Source organism: Paralichthys olivaceus, chromosome 9, assembly GCF_024713975.1.
Source record: "Paralichthys olivaceus isolate ysfri-2021 chromosome 9, ASM2471397v2, whole genome shotgun sequence".
Classification (NCBI taxonomy): domain Eukaryota; kingdom Metazoa; phylum Chordata; class Actinopteri; order Pleuronectiformes; family Paralichthyidae; genus Paralichthys; species Paralichthys olivaceus.
Genome location: NC_091101.1, coordinates 20,002,307 through 20,016,638, shown reverse-complemented (window position 1 = coordinate 20,016,638; position 14,332 = coordinate 20,002,307). Strand labels below are relative to the sequence as shown.

Sequence of the window (14,332 nt, the reverse complement as noted above, 5' to 3'; positions counted from 1 at the left end):
GTGAATGGTGTTCATTATTCTTGTCTATATTGTCCACAAAAAGAGCGCAAACTGCAGAAGTGCTTCTCTCAACACTTTCCAATCTCTCTGCCCTGTCAGTGGAATTCAAACCAAGCTGGGTGCTTCCTATTGAAAATATAAATCTTTAAAAAAAGATCACACATTTCTATAGGAAGGTAAAATGATTGCCTAAAACATCTGGGCAGTATAGTTTTTATGAACAAACACAAATCTGTTGCTTCAGTCGGCACAGACTCACAGTTTGACTGGTTTTGAATAGGTGCCCAGATTGGTAGACAGACGGACAACATGTTGGCTTCTTAGTCTGCTTGCTTTTTCATTTTCCTGACTGTAAACACCTCCTGGTAGTAAGAGAGAGACAAGTTGATTAGCACATAGCGTAACCTCCCCACCCCCGCCTTATCATATCAGCTTTCAGCAATTTAACAGGGTGATGATTGGATGATCTGACTATGGAGAAGCTTGCTTTTTATTGACAAGTGTCAGACAGAACGTGGCTTGTCACTTCCAATAGTTGGAACAGGTAGCCTGCAGGTAAACAGAGCAGTGGGGGAATGAGAGGTATACCTCTGGTAGAAGTGTTCCTGTGGGCAGTTATAGCAGCTCAAATCCCCCCCTGGAGCAATATTCTAACAAAGGCTTTTGAAGAGCAAAGCTGTCAGCGTCAGCCTCCTGACCAGACTCTCATTAGCCAACACCACTACCATGAACAACAGGCGAGATGGAAGCACTTCTTCAGCAGCACTCCAGAGAAAAATGCCTCTCTAACTGCAAATTAATTTTAGAATTGGGAATTTGTTGTATGAGAACAAGGTATGGGGCACTTTTAGTATTGTCTAGTGAAGTGAGTTTCTCTCTGTGAGTGACATGTCGCACAAATTCTCATGAATGTGGATGCTAGGGAGAACGTAATCCCCAGGACTTGCTGTAAGGTAAACACAGCAATTCAATTCAAGATTCAATTCAATTCAGTGGTTTATTGTCATATGCACAACAATTACATTTAGCAGTTGCTGGCAATGTGGAGATGAGAGATATCCCTATGGTAGACTAGTTGTTCAGGGTTGTGTTTAATTTTCTTTGCACCATTAACGTGTTGCTTGCAGCTGAAGTAGTAGAGGCAGTGGCAGACAGACTAATTGCATGTAGAGAAACACAATGGTAGAGCTGGCTCCAAAATAGTGATTGGATTCTGAATCATTTTAAACAGGTGTCTCTTGAGGGCTTGAAGTTGTCAAGGATGCTCCGTCCTGGTTGGTCATTATTAGGCGTACCTTACTAACCTATTACTGTACTACTCTGATTAATGAGCTGAGACATTTGAAGCTCTCATTTCAAGTGGTTGGTGCTGCTTAGGGAACACTGCACTGGACAGCATTTGTACTCAGCTTGATGTACTGCCTTTGACAGACTGAAGAATCAGAGACAAAGTCTGCTCTGCATGTCATCTCCTAATTAGTTAGATATCTGGTATTAGAACACTATTTAAATAAAAAGATGAGCATTTTTAAGATAAATCCTTTTTATTCACAAAACTCTTCTGGTCCATTTGTGGAACATGTGATTATATTACATGATCTTCATTGATATATATTTCCAATTGTCAAGGAATTCTACATATACACAATACACTGTATTTTTGTGTTTCCATTTTTTAAATTAAACATTGATATGCAAACTTCTACAGTTTCAAAACAATTGGCAGTCCCATCTGCTATAGTGAAGATGTTGTGTTATCGGCAAACGCTCCTGAAGCTTTACTACATGGGTTGTAATTTCCAAAAAGATGTACTTATGAATGTATTATTTAAAAAGTCATCATTTACATTAGAGATAGGTCTAATCTTAACTTTAGCAAAGGAAGGAGAGCAAACTTTCTGTCTCAAAAAGGGAGAATATGGGTTTGAAATGTCTAGTGTAATCATTTCAAATAATAGCTATATTTCCCTCTGCCAGCAGGCATTGAAGGAGCTGCCTCTCAACACAGTACAATGGCAAATGGAGGCCATAGTTTACAACATTCATAAAATGACACAAAGGGTGATGGTGCAATAAAACTCCATAATTCACGTTCCACGTTTATTTGCATTGACAATCATAACTCCTCTGGAGCCAGTCCAGAACAACGCAGCCAAGAATTAACAGCTTGTTAAAGTTTAGAGGGCGTCCTCTTCTGCACTGAAATCCTTTGAAACATATTTCAGCAGATGGAAATCTTTTATTATTTTTTACTTTATTGGAGTTGGTGTCAGTTTGAAATGAATCAGGAGAGGCGGCAGTTGTACCAGTGTTTTTTAATCATCAGACATCATTTACTGTTGTCCCAGGTTGCGTATAATAATGGAGAGGCTCTCTCTTCATATTTGAACATTTCCAGCATGATAGACTGAGCATCATGATATTTGGCATTGTAGATTATCACTATGGTCCTGTGATGTGCTTCAACATGTGGTTTGGAACTTGGTCTTGTAGAACAGACAGGGTTAGGGTTCTGCTGCGGGCCGTCCTCCAGAAATGGCACAAGTTGTTCATCTGCTGCTCTGGGGTGAGCTGGTTACCAGGTTATCAAGGTGTTGAGAGACATGACCAAGTTGGAGTTTCACCAAGGCCGGTTGTTTATAATGAGAAATCTTTGCTAATCTGTCTGTAATACAAATCACAACTATTTTGTCTACACCCTGAAATCCATTTTTGGTCCTGACATCCAGACCCTGGCTTCTAATATATTTAGTCGACTACACCTGCTTCACACGCCTGGAGTGATATAGCGTTTGAGATTGAAATAAATAGAAGTGTTAATTAAAAAAAATAACTGTTTTTCTTTGGCTTCCTTTTTACGAACAATGTTTCAAGGCTGAACAGTATGAATTTATCACACCCACTTCAGGCAGCAAGTTGGGTATGCAGAGCTGAGAAAGTAAGCAGGGTTTGAACTTTTCTTAGACAAGTGCTCTATTGATTGAAAAGGAGATTGGAATTGATTGAGAGGCTGAAATCACTGACTCACTCCAGGAAAAAATATTTCCCTACTCTCCTGTGTCGGTGATAATGCATTTGGCATAGGGAAGGTATGATTCTGACTTCCAAGAGGCAAATATCTACAGTCAGAGAAACACAGCACATCTATAAGACATGGGCTGAAATGCTGATGATATCCGCTCATGTGCTTGTGAGGAACTCAGAAATGGAAACTGCAGCCTCACTTAAAAACAATCTGCTCCCACCTTGCCACAGTTCTTAAGCAACCCCTAACAATGAAAAACAAATGTTCCACTTGTTGTTTCTCTGCTCGCTGAGAATAATTTTCCTGAATCCAATCAAAATCGAACCAAACTCAAAAAACTGTATTCAAGACCAGCTGCAGCTGCAAATAAACCTAAAATCAAATAAAGTGAGCGCTGCACTGTTGACCTTCCTTCAGCTTCTAGAAATCTTGGTCTCACTATTGCATTCATTCAGTGCTTTAGATCTCTTAATGGATATATGCTTCAAATGGAAGTGGGACTCTTAATTCATTACGCTGGTAGAATGGCCTCTGCTGGGCTTGGTTGCCTCCTCTATAGCCTGATAAGTGTGATCTATGAACTGGCTAATTGCCTTTGTCCCGATCGCTTCCGTGAACAGGCCATTTACTGCCTGCAAAGGTCATTTCCTGTCCTATTTCTGTCGTATCCGCCAGGAAGACCCGGTCACTGCAAAGAAGAATTTCATGGATGATATTATTGCAGTATTATCATTTCACTTTGTCAAATTATCAAAGCTTATCCCATGAGAAATAGCATGGATGGTGCAAACAGCTGGGTATGTGGAACTGATTTCAAAATGCCATCAGATGGTCATATGAACACTCAAGACTATGTTTGTGTCACTCAGCTCATGCTCTTGGTCAGAATGAGAAGAGCCATTAAAGAATAGCTGAGGGAATATTTATTCTTGTTGACTATGTGGGCCTGAAGTTTGAGTATTAAAGAGCAGGGATTCCAACTATTTTTGCACATTTCATTTACACAATCCTCCATAACTGCTGACTCATTGTTACTGACTCTACTGTAAGAAGCCTGTCCACTTAGTAATGAACCAATAAAGCAGCACATTTTACCCCAAAGCTGAAACTCTGTCTTCGTTATTATAGCTGTTTAGTTTGTAATACTATAGATCTGTTAAAGCTTGACATAAATTGCAGGAAATATACGATTTGCTTGTTTTGTAGTGCTTGCGTTTCTCTTGGTTTTGACAAACTGCAAAGAAGTGGAGGTAGTTAAAACACTCAGCTCTTTTTTACTGCCAGTTTTTAGAACGTCCACTTCAGATTTATATTTCAGAAAAGGGGTGTACGGCTTCTACAGAAAGACACCTGAGTCATAAAATGTGCTCCGTTCCGGTGTTTGTTGGCAAGGGGAGATGGCCAGAAAGAGGACAGATCAGACGAAGCTGTGATCAATATCAGTGGCTTGAGGGAAGAGCAGTCAGAGGAGTCTGTTATGACACCATTTGAACCTTTTTGTGACAAATGTAATCAATAAAGTACCATATGTGCCGTAAATTCTCTCTGAACAAACATTTTAAGGCTTCAAAAAACATTTGTCAATTTGTATTTCTTATTAATTCATATATTATTCTGTTTATAACATAGTGAAAATGTCCATCACATTTCTAAATGTGGTATCTATAAATAGTGTTTTTTATAATCGACACAAAGGTTTTTTCAATTCTCAATCATGCCACAGAGAAAAGCAGCAAATCCTCATATTTGAAAAGCCTGAACCAGTGACTGCTTGATGTTTTTGCTTGATATACAAAATATATCAGAACACCATTATTACAATATATCTACCAAAATACCCGATAATGAATATATGTATGTATCATGGATTCCGTCTAGCATTCAGTGTTACTCTCTCTTGCTGGTTAGCTTTATGCATACATATTACCTTTCCTATACTACAACTTGCTGATCACCTGAACAAATATCACCACTATGTAGATATTTTTCCCGCTCTAGCAACAAGTACACATGCTGGATAACTTAATTTGCTGATTGGATTATTTGAAAATACTGCTTGCAGTATTAATAATAGTAATATGAATCCTGCTCCCAAAGATCTTCTCTTGTATTTTACAATATTTTAATTCAAGTAAATATTCCTTTGCAACCCCTAATGGTATTATTATTGTGAATTTCCCCACTGAGGGACAATAAAGGAAATCTAATCTAATTACACCTCTGCTATGCGGTAGGGTGTGGTTGTATTGTACGAGGTGGCATCTGCCTCATTGTCTGTCACATTAATAACTCGGGTTGTTTGAACTCAATTTGCATTACACCTGGCAAATTGGCCCCGTGTTCAACATGTCAGAAAATTAGGTGGGCATTCTCTGGCCACACATTTTGATTGATTGGTGCAAGTGGGCGTGGCCTATCACATCTTTGCTCATAACTCAAGATGTATGTAAGCAACACTGATTCAACTCATCGGCAAAATCTTGTGTTTTCTTTTAAACATACACACCACATTTCCTTCACCTCCGATGCTGGAGAGAAAAATGATGGAACCTATGTACAGCAAATGAAATGCCGTATACACTGTCCTGTTGAAATAAGCATATGTTTGGTATTTAAACAGAATTTAATAAATTGACTGCGTTCAGCTTTCATACCTGAAACCTGTTCATTACTAATCACAGATTTGATTTATACATTGATTGAGCTGCTTCCTTTTGTTGAGCACAAACGGTTCAAAACTATGTATCGCTGCTTCTGGCTATAATTACTCATGTTATATATTAATAGATACAAAATAAGTATGTTATGCTCATAAGGTATTTTTGTTTGATTGTCTGCATCCCTTTAATATGGTCATGGTGTAATTATTTAATTATTTTGTCATTATTAATATATATGTGCTTAAAAACTGCACAACTATTACACTTAAAAACATGTAACATGCTGAATGTTTAAGACTGCATGCAGTGCGGGTGAAGGATCTCCAAGTAAATTTCTAGTTAAAATCTGTGTGCTGTTGCCATTTTGTTTCTTGTTTTCTTGTGGATTACAATAGCATCTTTTGCTACTGAAGTGAGCATCGGGGGTCACATTAAAAACATGATTCACTTTACCCTTTGTCACTATGTTTCTGTCTTTAAATGAGTCAGAGCTTGGCTTTAGCATGCATCAGTGGAAACTCGAGGCATTTGAATAAATCAAATAAATCACTGTGTTCCTAAGTGGGCCTTTACTTGACTGAGTGCAACCTGTTGTGACCCCAACTGCTCCCAGCCTCCCTGAAGTAAAACAAAGATGTTGCTTCGTGCTCTTGTAACCCAGTTCAGCTATTCATTTAATTTATGCCTTAAATTTCAGTTTAGCAGCTTCAGGAGTAGATTCTTCCTGACTTGTTTCCCTGGTCATTACAGGGAGAAGTTTCTCGTGCTTCACTGAATAATAACTTCTGGCACGCTAAAACCCTCTTTGCCACAAACACCTTCTCTTCCATTCTCCAGTGACAAAGCAACAAGGGATTTCAGACAATGAGTGTAGACATTTCCTGCCACAGGGTCCATTAGCACTCTCATGTATGACTAAATATTGTTTGTTGCACTCGCAGCTCCAAATTTTAGCATGTCTGTCGTAAGTGAGGGCAGAAAGGGACGAACTGGAAAAAAAATGATATGGACGATTTAATTCTATTGGAATTAAGATGAACATTTTATTACATTCTGTGAACTGTTGTGTGTTGAATTTTTGTGTAAAGCTGAGGCAGTGTTGACAAGAGTGAATAATCTAAAAAATTAAAGAGATATTAAGCACATTTTATTCTTGCATTAGGAATAAAAAGAGAGATTCCCAAATTGAAATCCTGTAAATAAGCATAACTGAAATATCTGCCGCTGGAATTGATTTTGAGAGTATTCCACATAACTGTAGAAGCGGGTTTGGGACCTACCATATTACTTTTATGCTAATCAGCAGGTCAGTTGTCCAAATCATCTTATACTTATTTAGAAATTCTTTAATATGTTATTTTTCCAGTCCTGTCAACTAGTGAAGAGTTTCCGATTTAGGCACTTTTGGCATATCCAGCCCCGTTATGTCCCTGTTGTTATAATGAGTGGCATGAATTAGTATGCAGTCTGACGCCAGCGAGTAAAGAGCAGGGAGAAGATAGACCTCCACTTAGACAGCCTACCCAGGAATTTGCACCAAGTTATGTCCTCTCATTATTCCCAGGAATCTGTTGACGGTCCAGTAGCAATAGGTCCCTAGAGACTCAGCAACTGTTTAATAGTCAACTGTTGTACTGTGAGTCGACAAAAGCTGGATGCCCCTTTTTTTCTTGACTTAAGCTATGGGCCACTAGATTTATGTTTGAGTGAACTGTTCAGAACTGGGGTTGGGAATACTTGTTTAAAGTTTTGTTTATTGGATGAATGGGAATACCCCAAATTAAGAGGTTTTTAAAACTGAACTAAATATCATTTATCTGGACTGAACTATAAAGAATATAAAGAACTTCTTCTATTTTCATTTTCTCCAATAATACATTTGAAGACTGAACATCAGACCCAACAGTGAGGACTTCCTGGATGACAATTCAGAGCTCAGACTGGTTGAGAATGACAATTAGCCATCTGGTAATTCTTCTCTACAGACCTGTACAGTAGCTTCATCCCAAAATAGCATCAAAGGCGAAGAATTGTCTTTTGAAAATGTGCTGTTGCTTTCAGAACACAGAGATCTCACTTGTATTGTCACTCAGGGGGTCTGATACATTTGGATACAGATTCAATCACACGCATTTCTCATTTCAGAGAGCGGAAGTGAGAGGAAGCAGCACGCACAAGGCGAACAATACAAACAACTAAGGAGCACTTTTTACAAGTATAAATTGACACACAGGGGAATAAGGCTTCTTATCTACCTTACTTGAAACAAAGTACAGCCTCTGGGATGTTCTGAGGCGTACTGACATGGTGTGCTTTTCAAAACCAAACTAAAATACACTTTGCTAAGAAACCTGAAGTTGTGACAGGGACAGCGAGTCAGGAAAATTAATTCCTTGTGATGGCTTTGAGTTGATTTAGCTCAATTATGCTAATTCTCATTTGACGCTGGTTGCAGGGCTCAATCCACTATTTTTAATTTAAACTTATCTTTTTAAATGTAATCGCTACCATTCAGAGTATTTATGGGTTATTACAGACATCCACTTTATCTCTTCTGGCTAAAATGTTCTTGGAGAAGGAAGTAACTCAAATGAGAACTAAATCTCACAGCTTCAGAGGAAATACTGTATATGTATGTCATTCAGATGAAAGTGTTTAAAATTTAAATTTAAAGTGAGAACATTTAAAATACACATTCTTGTAAAACTTACCCCGGTAAATACTGAAGTTCTTCCAGGACATAAGTTTAGGCAAATGAAGCAGTTGATAGAAATGCAAAATGAGAGAATGAGGCTGAATATGAGATAAAGGGCCTGGTGCTGGAATCACATTATATCTCAGGTTAGTGACTGAATACTGGTGGCTTCATCACTAGATACTTACTAAGCTTGTTTGACTTTTCCCAGTTTTTGGGGTGACAAACCAGAATTGCAACACTAGTAAGGGAAATTATATTAAATACTTTATGTAAGAAAATACATTTCAGAATAGTCACTGACCAATTAGTATGTTCTTACCCCAGTGTCCCTTGGTTGATTTTAAATACTAGTCAAGCTATTAACTTGATATGTCCTCATGTAGCTTGTGACATCTGAAAAAGTTGCAGTTTTACATTTAGAAGTAGATTATTGAAAATAGAAAGCATTTGCCAAATGGTAGAACAGGATACACCCTAAAGCTTTTTAAAAGGTAGGGTCATTGATGGCAGAAGCTCATCAAAAATCTCCTGTGTCGTCTGCTTCAGTCCATTCCCTCACAAGGGTAAATTATGGAGCAGCTGAGACTGAGAGAAATAAGACAAAAATACTGTTTTTAAGTAGATGGGAGCAAAGCACTAGAGTGAAAGAGAAATGCATAATTAAAAGAAGCTCATTTTTAAAAGATAAATGAGAGAGAGAGAGCAAGCGGGGGTAAGAAAATAAATTTGAAGTTTTGAACAAGCAGCACTGTATTTGGAGCAGCTGTACAGTTTAGGGCTTATTTGGTGTGATAAGAACTACCTAAAATGACAAAAATCAGCATTGAGAAAAATATATTTAACTTTGAATTTATTGTTTGGCTCATGTCCAACCTGCTTACACGGAGAAGCCAGGGTTTTATGTCCCATACTGCAGCCACCACCAAGGGGGCGATCGAGCTGATTGGCTTCACTTTTTGGGGCCGAGACATATCGTCTATCCTTCAGTTAATGGAGCTGCCAGAGAGGCCAGGGGAACTTGGACAACCACTCTGTTCCATAACCATAACAATTCTGAAATTGCAATGGGAAGGAAAGTATCTCTGTTAAACGTTAAGGTGGATGGGCTACAACAGGATAATGCGGTTCCACCTTTGGCAGTATGAATCTGCAGCTGACAAATCTACGGAAATTATGTGATGCAGCCAAGGAAAGATTCCAACTTCTTGTGGAATCCATGCCACAAAGAATTGAGGCTGTTATGAAAGCAAAAGGAGACAACACCCAGTATTAGTATGTCTCTAATCAGGTGCTCAGGGAGTGCACTTGTGAAAAGAACAGTCAGTCTCTTCTGCAAAGTAATCCCATTTTAATTAGGAGAAATGATTTGCGCTCTGGCACCCATGTTATCTTCAAATCGTCGGTGTCACAGGATTCAGAGCTTCAGTCGGTCCAAAGGAGAATTGCTACTTTACAGCGCAGCAGGTGGAATCATTTATGTTCAAGTTTCAGCAAGTTAAGTCTTCTGGTGAATCCCCTGTGATAGACTGAGTGAAGAATGGACATACAGTATTGTCGGTTATTGAGCCAAGCGAGCTTTAGAGGTAACTATTCACAGCTGTTCACAGCCATTCTCAGACACAGACAGCCCTCTCCATGTACTGTTGTTGGAGTAAGTTGGAGCCAGGGAGCCTTTCATTAGCCATAACTCTGGAACACAAACACATTGGTATAGGCTGTATGTTTTTCTAACAGACTGATAATAGCCTCACCCACAATTTAAGGGACGGGTTAGCATTTCCAAAGTCATTACCAAAAGTGTGTTACTGCCAATTGTAAGGAATGCCATGCTGTAATTATGATGCAGGGGTTTCCTATATAGCCAAATGATCCTTTGTACCTCATCCTAATTGGTGATGTCTTGATCTGACCACACACTTTATGAATTGAAGTGTCCCGTCTTTCAGAGGAAGGGACAGATGGTGAGAGCTTCGACATTTCAGAGCCTCGAGCACAGCAGAAAAAAGCAGTTTTATTGTGAGGAACCAACATTTTTACTTTATGTCCTCCCACCGCGAGCGTCACATAGACTGATTAGTCCAACATTATGCATTACTCTCAAAAGGCATTGCTCATATATGTGTAAGCTAACATGACCTTATCCAATGCTGTTTTGTCGTGTTAACACACACACACACACTCATTCACTCACTGCATCACAGAAAGGGCACGTGTGTTTGATAGTACAAAGGGAATTATAATGCAAACCAAAGATTCTTCATCAGTTTAATGAAATAGAGATGAGTGGATGGAAGATTTAAATAAATTAACCTTCAGTGAAGTCCCCTGGGGTGCGGAGGAATGACAGAGAGGGTCTGAGGGGGGATTTCTTCCTTGTCACTTATGTTTACGAACAGCTACGGAGTGATTATGGTGAGCGGGTGCTCTTCAATGTGCATATTAACCTGAGATTGCGTTGGCAGCACAGCCCAAGTGAAAACTGGCGATATTGACAAACCCAGGAGCGGAAAACAATAATGAATTGCCCTACTTCCACATTAGTAACCCTTTGCATTTTCTGTTTGCCCTTTCCGTGTCACACTGTGCTCCAGCTCCATATGCCGATGTATTGGTAGAGTATATATCACATGCAGAGCAGTGGGGGAATTTGTAAATGCACAATGAGATTTTCCAATGTTATCAACGTTTCAAAATGTCATCACAACAACAGGGAATAGATTAACCTTTACCAAACTCCCGACCGTAAAAACATAATTCCTTCTACATACTTATCATGATATTAACCCTGATTGGTGTCTCTGACATTTGCTTAAAGATGAAAAATAATGCATATTTTTTCAGTTTTTCTCTGGTTTGACTGCGATAACCCATTCTAATAGTTGAGAAAAATTGGATTTTATTGTGCAATACTTGCTAATGTTTGTGTTTTTAAACTGCTATATCTCATGCATAATAAAATATATGGAACAAACCTTTGATTAGTCTTTTAAAATGCTAATCTTTTGGATTCATATTTTTGGCATGGTTGTTGGTGATGAATATTTATCACGGCACTGTTTTACACTTCAATTTTCTGTGATCCCTGTGCAACTTCACCTGCCAATACTGTGAATTCTATTTACTGATAACGCCTGCTACATCTCCTAACAATGACTGCTTTATTGTAAGGTTAATGGAATTATAACATTAAAATCACAAAGTTTAACCAGGTGCCAGGAAAAAAAAAAGCTACAGGGATGCTAATATCCACAATATGTAAATATAATGTTCGTAAAAGACTGACAATGGACTCAAAGAGAGATATTATACCAAAAAGGCTCTGTATTAGGGAACATGAGCAATTTAAAAAATAAAATTGCTAAATCTTTAACAAAGTAGTTGCATACTTTACATAATTCTGGTTGTGATTCCAATATCTTTATCTGAAGTCAGAAGAAGATTCGCCGCATATTTGTGTCATATTACAGAGTCACCTGTTCTGTATTGTAGTATTCGTAGGACCAAGTTAAAGCCGGATAGATAACGTATCTCTGTGAGAAGACACTTTGACTTTTTTGGAGAGAGATAAAGAAGACACACCAATTGTCCAATGGAGTAGCTCCATATGACTAATGTTATGTGGCCGTAATGACCTGGTGAGAATATATTGGCGCTCAGATTTGGTGAATGCAATACAGCTGTTAATTTTCTGTGCGCCACATCTGCCTGATGCGTCCGAACCAGTCACCATCTGTCTCACAGAAAAACTTTATTTCTGCATATTTTCCTTCACACCTCCCATGGGTAGAAGTCAATTCCTTTTCTTACAATCTGAGTGGTGATAGAGGCTGAAGCTTCTTCTTTCTTTTAATGAAAGCAGATGTTTGGTTATACTTTGTTTAAATCTGTCAGTACAGATAAAGAGCAATTTTCATGTTCATTAACTTGAAACCAGTAAACCATTTGATAAAGAAAATGCTGGACTTCTGGCTGGCATTCTCAGTCCAGAAATTGAGTTCTTGTTAGTGAAACCACCTGAAGTTATCTTTGAGAGCGTTAGAAAACACATACTCTGCTTTGAGTTTACACCTCTAATTTGTAGCTTGGAGGGCGGTTTCACTTTATTAAGGTTTTGCTTTGTCTTCATCAAATGATACAAACAGACATGAAGTAGGATGCTCTCAATCATTTCATTTATTTGTTAAAATGAGCAAAGCCTGCAGGATCCTGCAGCTGAACCAAAGGTGGTCCTCCACTTGTTGTTTCAACTGCTCTTTGTCTTGGCTATAAATACAGGAAGTGAAAAGCTTGGCTAATAGTCTCATGAGAATGCCACAGCTGCTTGGCATTCTTTGCCATCCACTGTTAAGCCACATCGGTCTGACACCTTGTTTATACATCTGCTAAGGGCACTCATAACTTCAGTCAGCTACCTTTTTTAGAAGCGTTTAGCTCTAAAGCTCATGCTCATGCCTGAAGTCCTGGGCGAGATTATATTCTGTTGTTTTGATGGACACTCCAGGCTATGAATAGAACTATATCTCATTTATTGTTTGACTGATCTTTGTAGTGAGACCTATTAAAGGTCTTGTGACGACTTTGTTTCATCACTAACCTTTCAGGTGACAGAGAGCTAATTTGGGACCCTGCATGTTGACTTTCCAGCTGTCATCCAACAGGCCAAGAGTTATAGCACATGACTTCACTTAACGGCACCCATAGCAGCCAGATTTGCAGTTATAGCAAAGCAGTAGAATTCTGTTTTTTCATCTAATTTATGATCTGTAATGCATCATAAAAAAAACTGTGTATGCCCTTTCCAAGCCAAGCAGGTTTTTCTTCTTTACTTTTTTTCTTAAATGTCTTCAACATAAACTCAATAACCTTCAATCAAGCAGTCATGTCAACATTCACTAGTTCCTTCCTTTCAAATGGGATTTTTGATTTGCTGATGTCATTTTTACAATGTGATGAGAATGGTTGGATAAAACAACTAATTTGTGAAGGAGGCTTTGGACTTGTTAGGATGGACCTTAGTTGGACTTACTTTCTGTTTTGAAAGATTGAACAATGTACACTAATTAGTACCTCAGTGTGTTCTGTGAATGGACCCTGTTATAAGGCAGTTTCAGCTGATGTGCAGTCTGTTTACACTTAGACTGTTGGTCAGATATCTGTACTAATCACTAATGTCTGTTGTTGGTGTAATGTTTGAAGAGAAAGGAGCTTGACTTTATATGAGTAAAGTCTAGCTGGCTTCCTGTTCATCATAGGGCAATGTCTTGGGAATTTCCCCCTTTTCTGTCTGCTGAGCTAAATCTGGGAGAGCCATGAATAATGTTTCCCTACATTAATTCATTCAGGTAGATCCAATTGTGAGCTCATGACCTTGCAAAACAGAACTAGCATTTCTGATGTAAATTTTATGTGTGTGTATATATTGAATATATATTTGTATATACATTTGTAACATGCTAGCGAGGGCTGCATGATCAATCGTATTGAATACAATATCTCAATTCTTTCTCTTTGAGAATTCATCTCTAAATGACAGTGATTCTGTCACATTTTCATCAAGATGCCTTAAAGCAATCACTCTCACTCTCTCCCCCAACACATCATAATGCAGCATTACACCACATTTTACTTTAATCTTCCAACAATTTCCTTTTGCTGCTGATTGACATAAGGTGATATTGTTTACTTCTTTTACGTCCATGTTTCTACACAGATGGGAACATGTGTAGCTTGCAGAGTAGCCCTTTGCACAATACTACCCCGTGTGACATTTTCGGTGTTTGGTATAACCAAAAATTAAATGGTATGAACTCCCTTAAGATTTTTCCTGAACATGCTGAGCCACCTTGCTAGTTTGATGATACAAGTCAGTGGAGCTGAAAGTCAGTTTGCTGACAGATAGATATGGTTCAGTAATGAAGTGGAATAATCAGAGAAGCAAATTTACTTCTG

At 38.5% G+C, this 14,332-nt stretch overlaps 1 protein-coding gene across 13 annotated transcripts in view; it reads left to right on the top strand.

Annotated features, from left to right (window-relative positions):
- The window catches only part of enox2 (ecto-NOX disulfide-thiol exchanger 2), a 158,357-nt gene that overhangs the window by 53,364 nt on the left and 90,661 nt on the right, over nt 1–14,332 (top strand). The gene's annotated exons all lie outside the window — the stretch shown is intronic.